The following is a 14,088-nucleotide window of genomic DNA, read 5'->3' on the forward strand; positions in this document are numbered from 1 at the left end:
AAATGTCAGGAAGAGAGATGGAAACAATCAGTTTGACATAATAATCTGTGTGTGCAGAAGTGGCTGGTTTGGGTTCCTATTTCTCTACTTTGTTTATGCACTTGGTGATGGATCTTGTACTGATTATTCCAGTTTAAGAGCTTTTCCTGTATTGTTCTTTTCTATTTCATTCTCTTTGATTTCATTCAGGGTAGTCTTACTCTGGATGTGGCTTTGGTCTAATGCATGCTTTCTCAGGACAGAAAAAACTGCTGTTCAAACTATGATATATTCTGAAAGTGCAGACTAGGAAGCCCTAGAGAATTATTATTAATGGAGAAGTTATTTTTTTTATTTCTTAACACTGACTTCTTTATAATGTTAACTTGTTTTACTGATGAGCATTCTGGGTTCAATTTAGTTGCCTCAGCCAGATGTCCCTCCCCAACTGTGCGAGACAGTCATGCAGGCTGGCAGATCAGGCAGGTGCTCTCTGAAACAGCAGCTGGAGGCCAGGGAGGATATTGTAGGGCATCTCAAAAACCTCCACAGAGATATCTGTACTGAACCAGGTGAATGAACCGCCTGATGTTGGCTGATCTGTAAGATCTCTAGATGTCCTGTATCAGGTTTTCTCTTTGTTTTCCTCCAATTCTTGCTATATTTTTTTAATAGTCTTTTCTGGTTGGTCGTTTTGGTGCAGGTTGAAAATGTTGGTATTATTATGGCTGAAGAGCACCAAAATTAATCTGGTTAGCTGTATCTTTAACTGGTATCTCACTTAACTTCTTCAAAAGCATTTTCTGTGGTGTATGCATTAACCATGTTTTATTTCCTGTCTGTGTTGGCCAGCACAGTGGTGTTGGCTGCCGCCTTGGAAAGCTGCAGGCTGAGGAGAGCAGCTCCATGGTGAATCAGGCACCCTGGGCTTTGGTCTCTGTAGCTCGCTCAGCATGCGACCAAGTCTTTTCTGATAGACCAGGAGTGTAAAAGAGATTGAGGCACCCTGAGATGGGAGAGCACCAGTGTAAATGCTCATGAGTAGAAGCAGTGAAGTGGGAGGGATTCTGGAATAAGAAGCATCAGAAAGGGAAAGGCCGATATGATTTCTGTGTGTACAGCAGGGATTAAAGGAAAAACCTAACAAACCAAACCCAACCCTGCTCACCTTGGCTACTATCAGATATTTCAGAACAGGGTCTAAGAAATTGTGATGATTGTTGCAGAACTCCCTCTGCACTAGGGACAGATGACTTTTCTTGATTGCACCTGTTAGTGAAGAGCTCGTGGCTGAGCTATCAGAGTTCATATCTTACTGTGCACATTTGTTTTCAAGTGAACAGTAATAAAACATTGATTATGATTTCCATATAAAAATGTTCTTAAAGCTTGGTACTACGTTCTGCTAGTGAATTATCTGGATTATCTTTTTGAAATTTACTGATATGTGTTTGTACCAGGGCTAGGCTTTTTTTCTGAATTTCATGAGCTGGTCGTTTATTTTTGCTTTTTAAAGAAAGTGTAAATTAGAGTGCATAGCATTTTTTTTTTTTGTTTCTCCAGAGTAAGCTGCAGGCAGCAGATTTTACTTCTTTAAGAAAGGGAGGCCAGGGGAAGACAAGAGGAGGGAAGAGTGAGAGCAGACCAGTGCCACATCCCTGGTGAGCTGCCTCCAGTGTTGGAGCAGCAAGAGGAAGGAGGAGGAGGAGATGAGCACCAGCACTAGTCATGACTTTCCTAGTTTATGGCACAAACCCTGCAGGCAGGGAGACCACAGCCACTTTGCTGCTCCTGGCTGCCTGTTGCCAAGGGCAACTGTTTATTTTGCCTGTGGAGCGAGGTCTGTTTCGTTGATCTTTTTGTATCAGTTGTGAATGCAGCATTATTCATCTCCTTTTTAAGCAATCCCAGCCCGTTCAAAGGTTCTGTGTATAGGAATCTTTACAAACACTGAAACATTTTTTTTTTGTGTGTGTGTCACCTGTTTCTGGACTATTTTTGGGTGTTAGTTCCCCAACTAACCCAGAGAGCTGAGGGGAGATTACAGGTGATGGGCTTCCTTGGGTTTAACATGATAAACTGCATTATTTTTGGCTTTATAGTAGCTTTATTACCAACCTTTTGGGTTTGCTCATTTTAGCTACATACTGGTGGCGAGGGATCAATCATTCAGATGTCCTTATTAATTTTGATGTTTATTTCCTGGCTGTTTTTAAATTAATTTGGAACCTGATAATGGTTATTTATTTTACTCTACACTACCTTCAGGGATATTCTGGAACAAATTTAAAAATCTGTGGTTTGGTTATCTTCACTTGCACCTTGCAAACACTGTCCTTTCTCTTTTGACTAGTTGTGGTATTTGGGGTTACAATTTTTGGTGATGACAATGGTGATGACATTTCATTTGACATAAAGAGAAGAGAGGTGTCTTTGCATGGGCTCTGAACTTCGTTTTGCTTTGCATTCTCCATTCATTTTACCTTAAGTCCTTCTGCAATGCCTTGCAGCCTTTCCTAAACATGATTCGGAAGGAAATAAAGTGGTGTTTGATTGTGGTATTTTGCAATCTCAAATCTCATTTGAATACAAATTTTGTATTTGCAAAAGTAAACAAAGCAGTATCAGTGAGCACAAAGTGTGCAGTTTTATATTCCTTACAAGCTACTAGATGTTCCTTTTTTTTACAACTAGGTAATGACATGGTGGATTACCAAAAAAAAAAAAAGCAAAGCTCAGAAAACATTCCTCAGTGGATTATAGTAATCTTTGGGAGTTAAATTTTGGCCTTACATATTACTTAAGTGTAACATTTATGACTTGGCATTTAATAACATGACATAGACACTTATAAACCAGGTGAGATATTAAATGGTCAACCATGGATTGACTGATTATTGAGCAACATTGTCTGCTATTGGCTTTAATGGCAGAGTACAGTGATTTCTACTGCATAGAGATATTTTTATTGGCAAGGGAATAGCCAAGGTGTCATGCGGCTGTGTTTTGCTCTTCTTGATTTCTCTCTATCTGAACCAGACAACTGGAGCTAGAAGCTCTTCTGAGAGATAAATAAGTAAAAAAATAGATGTCACAGTTTTTCATTTGAAGCATTTATCAAATAAATCATTAGTAGAGCTTGCATAATAGTTCAGGAAAGTGAGATGATCTACTTTAAGGTAGAACTGTAGTTGGCAGACTGAAATTTTACATGCTTTGGAATACAACAATTCTCAAGGTACAGAAATAATGAATATTTAATGACGTAAGAGCCCAGTAACATATTATAGTCCAGTTTTATAAAAATATTATTTTCTGTCTAAGCTATTTTATGCCATGCCTTGTTCTTTTACCCATAAACATACTTTTGTCATTTTTCTTTACGCTTAATCTTTTTGCACAGTTTGCTCTGAGAAATAAGATAACATTTGACGGCATTTGTATTTGCTGAGATATTTAGTATAAGATTGGGATTAGGTAATAAGTAGTGTTCCATCAAAGAGAAGTAAAACATCTCAAAATGTTAAAGAGCTGACATTTCTCCATAAACTTGTGACAAATAAGATTGTGGATCTATTACATGTTGTCATCTTTTGGTACTGTTCATCAGACCCAGTATAAATTTCATAATTTATCTAAAGAAATGTATGATACGTCCTACAGAGGATAAAGGGAGCTGTGTCATATATTTTGTAGTTGTTGCAGAGTTGTTTGAGAGGACGCAGTTGTGAGCAATTTCAGCAGTGTTGCTATTGGAGTTAAAATAAGTTGTCATTTCCTACTAAATATCTCTATATTGTTGTACAAGTTAATGGCAAAAAATATACTCACTGTGTTTCTTCCTTAACTGAAATGACAGTAATGGTAGTACAAGTTGGGTTGGGGAAATAGTTATGTGCTTTCTACTCAACTTTCAAACTCTGCCTGATAGGCTAATGATGTAGTTTATAGGTTTCCCCAAAATCATGCATTGTTTGTTGAATAAATTTCCATCAGTAATTGAGAATTCGAAAACAGAATGTTTTAACAAGTGACTTCTGTCATTCAAGAAAAAAGACAGAAACCTACAGAGACAGGGTTTACTACCATGAACCTTGGTGTATGAACGTGGTGGACTGATGTTAGTACACTGATAGCTCAAGCCTCTAACTGGGAGACAGAGACCTTACTAGACAGAGCAAGGTGAAGGGAGATACATCTTTCCTGTAAACCGTACAAACTTTTGCATAAATAAAGCATTCAAGAAGACACAGAACTGAAATCTGGTGTGTTTTATCTGTCTAGAACTAGGGACCTTAGTTCTTTACTAGTTCTCTCTCTGAACGCAATTTCAAAAAGGAAAGATGATGAACTATGGTGTCACTAGTTTAACTAGAATTCACTTGGGCAAGAGTGTGACAATTCATTAAAGGAGCTAGGGAGAGGAAGATCTCTTACTATTTGGTCAGTTTTGCAAATTACCAAACATTTGGTAGAATGCTGTCCCACCACTAAAACATGTGCATCAGGCTATGCTTGTTGTTGAGAATCAATAGTTTTTTGCTATTGCTTTTGATGAATCACAAAAAAACGAAACAAAACAAAACACAAAAAAAACCCCAAGACAAAACAGAACAGGAGATTAAGTGGAAGAGTAAGGTAGAAATTGAGAATGGTACTACAAATGCTTGTTTTCTGTAACTCAAAGAAACACAATTTGGAAACAAAGAAAGTAAAACTGTCTCTAGGTCTGGATATTTCTCTAGGCACTTAACCAGTGCAATGACGATAACAGTTTCAGTCCTGGAAACTAACTGCATGAATGATTTCCCTGGGTATGATAAGAGCTACCTTGATTGCAGAATGACTTTCTAGATTTCACTTGTTAATAGATTGGTTTTAAGGAATCGAGTAGTTTGATAAGTAAATCAGCCTCAATTTGAATGATAAAAAGAAACTTGAAATCACATCAGGCAAATATCAAAAGCCCAGATTGATATCATTAGCATAAAATTGTTATATATAGGTAAAATTCAATGAAATGAATGGCTTGTTTATAAAGACAAGAAGGTCTGGAAAGGGTGGTTGTAGTAGAGATTGCTGCATGTTTTGCTTGTGTCAAGTCAAGAATTAGCATGAACTTCATCATGATGTCAAAGGCTGTTGGAGTTGCTATTATGTAGTCTCTGGGTTTCTCTCTTTCCTTACCAGTCCCAGATCCAGGGATACTGGTTCTGGTTCTACAAAACTGAACGAGGTGTACTCCTTGTTCTGTCTATGAGGACAGTAACTTTGCTGTGGCTGTGAGTTTGGCTCTTTAAGAATGAGTTTCTAGGAAGGGGAAAATATCTAGACAAAACCAGATCAGTATCTTTTCCTGCTATGCAATGTATGAAGTACTAATGAGGTTATTTAATTCTGTATCTGACAATGAGTATGATAACACCAAGAACAGATTAGGACCTTAATCTAAGAGAAGATTCCTCAACAAATTTAAAAAGGAAGATCAAATCAATATCTTCATCACAATTATGTACGAACGCAGTTTAGGGAGAGTGTCACTCCACCCAGAAAGGACTATAGGAATACTTACCAACCAGCAGAAGAACTACATTGCACGGCATCCAGTAGGTATCTTTAGACAGATTTCTGAAAGTATTAGTTAATTTTATTTTTAATGGATGGCAGGCATAGTTACTCATTTTGACCTCTGTATTTCAGAGGCCAATTTGTTTTAAAGGAGAGAAAAAAAAAATCTGAAATGGAAATTTTTGAAGTTAAAATTACTTTAGAAAGAAATACATGTTAACCATAACAATACACAGTAGAATAAATATAGACTAATTGGTAAAACCAATTTTTAGCTTTTATTTATTTAATACTAGTTTTTCTTTAGTATCTAGGTGCTGAGCTGAGGAAGGCAAACCTTTTCCTCTGGCAAAAGAGTTGTTATAATTTCAACCAGTAATCTCTTTTTATATAGAATGTGACAAAATCTAGAAAAAAAAATAACAAGTGAAATTACTTGTAATACTTGTAACAGAATGAGTATGAGTTAGTATTGATACATGATGTAAGTGGCAGCGTACTTCAATAGGTGTTTGTACATATTGAGGAAGATAAGCAATAGGTATGTATATAGGAGCAGAGAAAATAGTAAGATGGAAAAAAGCTATCTATGACATTCTGTGAATTAAGAATAAAATGAATTGCTAAATAATTTTAGTCAAAATATAACTGTCATGTGAAACAAGACAACTAGATTAGAGAAGTTTCATCTTTTGTCACATAATGTAATGAAACTTCAATACAAATCTGATATAAATGGCTGATAAGCAGTTCTTTAGTAAAAATTAGCATATTCGGATCCCTCCTTTAACAGCAAATAAACACAGAAGCAGGCATTCCATAGTAAAACGGTCTTCTTAAAGTTCAGATATAATGATGAAATGTCAGATTGCTTAGTGGTGTAGAATGATTTCAGGTTTTACCATAATCCAGTTACGCAAAAGATTATTGTAAAGAATGCCTGGTGATTGTAACGGGCATTAAAGCACTGAGAGAGCTTTAATGAAGACTTCTCTTAATATGTGTATCAAGATGAGTTCTTCTCCCATCAGAAGTGTTACATCAACACCTTATGGCAGGTCTTCTCCTGTCTTGCTTCAAAGTTTGCCATTGGTGGCTTTGGATTCTCTGAATAGTCTGACCTGTTCTTGGTGGAGGAAGTTTTATAAGTGGCATTGTGGTGAAAAGGCTAACAATTTTTTTTTCCCTCAATTAAATGTTTTCTCCATAACAAACCATTCTTTTTCCTTGTATTTTAAAAGATGCTTTTCACCAGATGCACTTGTCTTGAAAAGAATTTCAATGCAAGTGTAAGCTGTGTATTCCTATATTCATCCTGACTACTGCAATATTGATACACTGATTGGAGTTACGCGTATAAAGAGAAAATAAGTGACTGTTTCATGTCACTTGAGAATTTGGGACATGAAAGTATCTTGAGTAGGTTAAGTTCTCCACTCTCACTCAGGGAATGTTTACATTTTTGGAAGACTATTAACACAGTAAGTTCAGTGTGACTTTGGATGTTCTTTTTTTTAATTCCCCACAGCATTTTTAATAGCTTGTTGTAGCCTTTATAGTAGCACATAAATAGACATAAAATTATAACAGAGACTGTGAGTTTGAAGTTTTTGTTAGCACATTGTTGAAAAAAGGTTTTTTTGGTTGTCAGTATGGTTGATAAAATATCAAGTAAACTGGTAGGTAGTTACATAAAGAGCTGTAAAATCTCTTAGGGTGAATGTAACAGTATATCTAATGTGACATGCAGAAGAAGAAGCTGTGTTTTAAAAAAATGATGCTTCAGAGTTCAATTTAAAGGGTTTTTTCTTCATTTAGATTTATTGTAAGTGAAAGATTATCTCAAGCAGTCACTTTCCTTTCTTTTGATGAATGAGAAGAGGCATTGGATAAAACAAAGCGTTTGATTTAGTGATACTCTTGGCTTTCAAAACTTGGAAGCCATGATTAATTTTTAGGGTAGCTTGTTATTTGAAAAACAGTCTTCTTTCAAAGGAGGATGTTTAGGACTTTATCCCATTCCAGATGAAGGCATAATGTGGAGACCAACAGCATACCATAATATCACAGCTGTCACTGTTAATGGATAGCTATACCCTGCTTGGCTACCCTTTCAGTAAATCCATGCTTGAGTTTAGCTGTTGCACAGTCATGGCAAGATTCTACCTCCTGACTGTCTGTAGCCAGTTGTGCCTATAGAATAGAAACCTGATGTCCGAGCGAATCGGGAGGGTAGCATTTTTCAGTCACTTCACGGCAGCTTAAATTAATTGCAGGGTAGAACCAAAGACATATGTATTACACAAATTATTATTTATGTTTTTTTCATTATTACTTCGTGATGATGTCCAACTATCTAGAGATAAAAGAACTGTCATTGTTCATGAAATTGGCATCCAGTGAACCACTAACGATTGTTTCCCTCCTGCCTCAAAAGTATCTACCAACCTCCTAGACAGGAAATTTATTTCATTTCATGGACTGTGTGGCTGTTGGGAGCTGTTGTTCTCTTGCTCCCCAGGAGCTCCCCTGTTGGAGTGATAGTTTGCATTTTTTGTGCATGAAGAGCTAGTTTACAACTGCAAATGCAGTCTGGATGCTTCATGAAATCAGCTATCAGAAGTTTTGTCACGGATTCTGTGATGAGTTGAATTGTTGCTATTTTCATGTAGCTGCTTTGCCAACTCCAACCAGTTACAGGGAGTTACTCATCCTAATTGTCACATTTGACTTCTGGCCCATAATCAGAAAAGAGCTTGAAATGCAAAACCTGCATGTCAGTTGGAAAAGTGAAGTGAGAAAAGCAAACAACTTCAGGGTGTACCAACGCATTCTGAGGTTTTATGTTAACTTGCACAAGTTGTAGCTCTTTTCCGTTACCTATGGATGCACTGAAGATAAAACCCATTTAGAGTTGCTTAAGCGTAATTACACCCACGTAGAAATCACTTCTGCTTTTGCATTTGTACCACAGTTCCCACTCATTATTGAATGTGCTTAATAATAATTTACCAAGCGTTACAGCAAACAAGAACTCCTGCTGAAGGAGAACAAATGGCTGAGTTAGAAATCAGACTGGCTGTTTTCTTAAACAAATAAACAAAAAGACCACAACGTAATTGACAGAGAAGAGTTTGGATCCCAGCTAAATGACGATCAGCACAAGTGTCTTGCCGAATGAAGAGAAACTTCAGGTAAATGTGTGCTTCGGTGTTTGGTCCCACAGAGTAGGCTATTTTTTTCCGTTGCTTAAAAGCACAGAGGAAGGAAATCAACAACTGTCAGGAAATCATCACCATTTTTTTTGGTTGAGTGTTTTTTCAGTCTTCTCTCTTCCTGGTGTAGTGATCATGCTGGCCTCCCCTTTACAACATATGCTCAGGTTTGGAGAACACCAGAGTCTGGCTTACACCTTTCTCCATCTTGAGGGAGCCTCTCCAGAGGCTACGTGAACAATCCGGTTATTCTGGAGTTCAATGGTTGCTGATTTTTCAGGAATATGAATTTGGATTTGGGCACTGTAATTTGGGGTAGATAGGATTTAAGCACTTAGGTGGACTTCTATATCTACCTCAGATGCCTAGTAAAGACACAGTGTGACTGACGTACTAGTTTTGTGGTTTGAAAATGAGTATTTCTTCCAAGAATATTGCTGCAGGTTTAACAGAGCAAGTGGAAACTATTAGTTCTTTGGATCCCCTAATTATCTGTTGTCAGTGTTGAATTAATTTACAATATATTCTTTTCATTATCATTGTAAGTATTATATAGGTTAGGATGTGTGTGATAGTATCATATGGACAACAACTGATATTAAGGATGAACGGCTTATTCTATGTCAGATATCTATTATCTGTGTTGGTACATGAGTTTACACTTGTAAGTACTTCCCCTGTGTCACTGGTATTACTATGATGCTACAGTCAATGTGAGAGGACAAAGAAGGGTTGTGACACCACTTACTGTACCACACCTTGCCGCAGCAGCATTTAAGGAAAAGAAATATTCTCCATAGTGGAGCTATGGTCTTGGGTAGGTTATTTAAGATTTAAATATGAATTTGGCATGTATAGTAGAAAAATGAGACAAGCCCATGCACCCCTTCTCAGTTGAGCATCCTGTCTGCAAGTGGAGCGATGTTGTGGTTGGACTCAGGTTCCTCTACAATGGGCAAACTCTAGGTGATATCAACACACACAGTCACTCAACTTTGTGGTTGGAGAATTTCTGTAAGTGTGGGTTTGAATCTGCTTGTGCAGAGAACGGAATTGAATCTGGGTCACCTGTATCAACTGTACAAGTGTTTTAACCAGCAAGTTATTACATAAAATTGGACGTTACAGGTTTGGTTTTTTCCCCTCTTATGGTCCTACGTAAGAAAGCCCAAATGCCCCTGCAATTTGCATTGAATTTTCCAAGTGCTGCAAGAGGCATACTGGCTCAGGCTCTTCACAGATTTAGGTGGAGGATTGACTACTGTCTGGTTCCTTATTTGACTTAAATATAAATTAGCTGTGCAGATTTATATGCCAGTGCTGTTACAACCAAGACTCTTGGTGCCTGAGTATTACTCCCTAAAATGGGGGATTATGGCAAATCCTTCAAAAGTAATGTTTGGAACATATATTATAGACTTTGACATATTTAGATAGCTTGATAAAAGGTCAGTGCTTTCCAGGCTAGGACTTCTAAACTGAATTTAAGTTTATAGAACTGTGTTATGATAGCTTGCAGGTAAGTTTTACAGTTATTTTGCTTTTGGGAAAGAAGTTGGGGCATCAGAGATTTAAAATTAGGGTACAAGCTACTATGTAAGCAGCTGTATGTAGAAAAACTGTGTTAAGCTCAATTAGTGCTTTTGACCTTGGTAGTAGTTAAATTTCATCTATATTTAATTGATGATTTTAGATAAAGTATATCAGAGCTAAAGCAGTTTCCTTTCATCAGTGTGAATATCTTAGGTCGTAAGCTGGCATCACTCCACAATTTTCTTGGAGGTGAACCTGTTACGTCAAGTGAGCATCTCTTTTTCCCTTGGTGTTTAAAACCCATGATCATCCACGATGAGGTTTCCCGGCTGCGTTCTCATTCCTCGTCTTCCTGTGCCCAAAATACTTGTGCATTTTAAAAAATACTTCGGAAAGCATTGTAGTGAGGTTCGCTTCTTGTCTGAGGAAAAAATATGAAGCCAAATAAATTAAATGCAATGTCTTAGTACTGCTACTGTGTGTGTATGTGTGCATATGCGTATATACACATGTATGTACATACACATACATGCAATGTATACATTAAATAATATGTAGTACACATAGTATGTATACATTTGTAGCGTGTTTCTTGTACTAGTGAAAAAGTAGTAAAGAATAAATAAACACACAATCTGCATGGAGACAGCAAGCCCATTTTCCAAAATATGGTTTATATTTATCCCTTTGGGAGACTGAAGGAAAAGAAAAGCTCAGATGTTAAATCATAGAAAAGAGCATAATCAGCAACATTCTTAATAAAACTGGTAGGAAGTAATGCTGAAAACAGCTGCTTTATGGTTAATTCTCAGAAACAGAGATTAAAAGGAAAATGTCAAAATCTAGACAATTCTTTGGTTTTGAATTAATATTGAACACTCCTTTGAAACCAGTGTGGCTACTTTTTAAAGTATGTTTTTCTAACTTCCTGGAAAAGTTATATATATGTATAAAAATTCTCATTTCGCTCTACTTCGATGAAAAAGAAGAAACCTACCACCATATAAAAATCACTTTATTACTCTGCTGAATCTTTTTTTTTAAATTCTTTATATTGTGAAAAAAAAAAATATGTAAAGCTATATGTCTGTATTCAATTACATCGTATATATTTAGGTCTACATATGAAAGAGGGAGGATATAGATATAGCCCTAATTTTAGATATTAACTTACTTCCTCTCCAATTATTTTTGCAATAATAATAATAAGTGTGTGAACATAAAAACTTGCAAGTGGTATTAAAATAAACTTGAATATTTGCACTATTGATTGTGTTTAGTCTTTAAAGAAGGTGTTCTAGTGAAAGACACAAGCACATGACATACATTATTTAGTGAACATAAAATACACTATTCAGAAAACCAGCATTTACAACCAAGTTTTAATGAGGTGTTGTTTTTTCTTTTGCAGCAAAACTGATTGCTTACATACTGCTTTGTAGAAATAGCAAAAAAAAAAAAAAAAAAAAATCAGGATTTTTAAAGGTAATGAGAATAGTATGTGTTCTGTTATGTCAAATATATCTGCTTGGTTTTATTATTAGGACTGATTGTATTTTAACAGTCTCAGTGGTGGACTACAGGAGAAGGTGAATATCAAGACTAGGAACAGTCACACGTGACTGTAAATTGAAAGTTATTACCACACCACAGGTGTCAGAGAAATGTTCAAACCAATTACACGTGTTTATATATGCAACGTCCATATGTGTATATGTGCAAATAATGCACATGTTTGTGTGTACTCTATATGTGTACGTTTGCCAAATACTTCAGAAAAAAAAAATCAAATTGGTTATCCCCTATGAGGAAAAATACACACACACAGAGACACAAAATCAGGTTTTGCACGCTCCCATGTAGTCCGAGGGATTTTTATATTTTATTTTTTTTTTTTCCCCATGGTTTTATTTGAATCCTGACCTTGTTCAACATTGTTACAGCTGTAGGAAACAATACTGGCTTTCCTCTGACAGCTACTTAGTGCAGCAGTAAATCAGTCAAAGAATAAAGAGTTTGGAAGGCACCCAGCATCTAGAAGGTCAGACAGTATAACAGGCATTTATGTTTTTAGTATTATTTCTGTCAACAGCAGGTTAGTATACCGGAAATGTCTTCTCCTTATCTACGTCTCAGTCATCAAAGTAATCTGTTTCCTATCCAGTGGAGTTCCTAAAGGAAAGCATCTCATAGCCCTTTCGAATGCCTGCGCTGTGCTTGGATGAGCAGAGACAGCTGGAAGTGATTAGAATAGACTGACATTGTGAAACCACGTGGGAAGGGATTCATCTCGCTAAAGAAGAGGAATCAATGCTCTGTTCTGTAGGGGAAGAGGAGTTTAAGTACAAAAGTGAGCAGATTTTCAAAGGGACACGTGGGAATTGAGCTACACGATTGCACTGATGCCATTTAATATTGCAAATCACGTTCTACCCTCAGTAGATTATATTTAAAAACAGGCTGATAATCACAGATGATAGTTTCATAAGAGCATAGGAGCTGCCAGGCAGGAATGAAGCAGTTGTTCCTTTATCCTAGTCCTCCTTCATTGCTCTCCCAATACACACAGTGATATCAGACAAGAAATAGAACATTAATAAGTGCATAGCTGTAAATGTTCCATTTATAATGTGAAAACAGTGACATTTCCCGGACATGCAAGGTTTGATGATTTCATTTTAAATGTGCACATTATTAGATATAAGTCAAGTAGAAATCTTTCCCTCTTAAAAGGCAAAGAGCCTTTTATAACATAAGCAACATAAGCAATATCCTTTAAAAAAAACCAAACTTGTACCATATCTTCATTTTCTTTCCAGCTGAATGGATGTATTTTATGTTTTGTGCTTGCATTGTGTGATCTTGTTAGTTAATCCTCTCTATGTATTTTCAGTACTAGTATGACACATACAACACACAGGTCTGCTGAGGTACCTCACCTGGTATGTTATTTCTGCTTTTAATCTTAGTGTGATATTGTAACTGTGGGTGGATTCTTGGTGCAACAGCAAATTGCTAGTCTAAGAATTTACTGTTTTACAGACATACAGACCTGCATTATTTGGTAGCCAGGCAGAGCTTTTCTTCTACTGTCATAAACTAGGTGATTTATTTTTTTATTTAAATCCTGAAAAACTAGGTGAGACAACTTAAGTAATTATTGAATTGTGAGAATATTCACACGTGCTTTAATCATCTCCCTAGAGAATTGTGTATTTTTGTATTGATTTGGGCCTTCACGATAATGAAAACTGTGGATTGCATTCAGAGACTTTCCAGTTTGTCACCCATCTGAGGTGAATTTTTCATGTTTTTAAATTAGGTAAATGTTCTGGCAACGATGCCTTCATAGGAGATGGGCAATGTTGTTGGTGCCCTAAAGTGTCGTGCTTGTCTGCCATCTAGAACTGTTGACAAGTTGCCTTTTGAATGTCATTTCTCTGCATGACATTCTGGCAGTCACTTCCACCTGCGGGTGTCCTTCCTTTTGGTTGTTCAGCTCAAGCAAAACCAGTGTTTAGAATTGTGTACAATTGCTATTCTGGAAAGAAACAGACCCTTTCTTGTTTCATAACAGCAGAGAGAAAATGCCGTCCAGAGTAACAGTAGTGAATAACGGCTAATGAAGGATGTTGTAAACTAGATAGATAAAGACAAGAATGTTTGCTTCTCTAGCCACAGGTTCCTTGAATTAAACTTTGGTCTGTTTCTCGTACTCGTACTGTCCTATTAGAACTAAAATATGTGCATTTCAGACCAGAGAAGGAACTGATAGATGTCCCTTTATGCCTAC

General features: G+C 36.6%; 1 protein-coding gene across 11 annotated transcripts in view; it reads left to right on the plus strand.

Moving 5' to 3' along the window:
• Positions 1-14,088, plus strand: part of PCLO (piccolo presynaptic cytomatrix protein) — a 367,054-nt gene that overhangs the window by 51,210 nt on the left and 301,756 nt on the right. The gene's annotated exons all lie outside the window — the stretch shown is intronic.

Source organism: Larus michahellis, chromosome 1 (genome assembly GCF_964199755.1).
Source record: "Larus michahellis chromosome 1, bLarMic1.1, whole genome shotgun sequence".
NCBI classification, from domain to species: Eukaryota; Metazoa; Chordata; class Aves; order Charadriiformes; family Laridae; genus Larus; species Larus michahellis.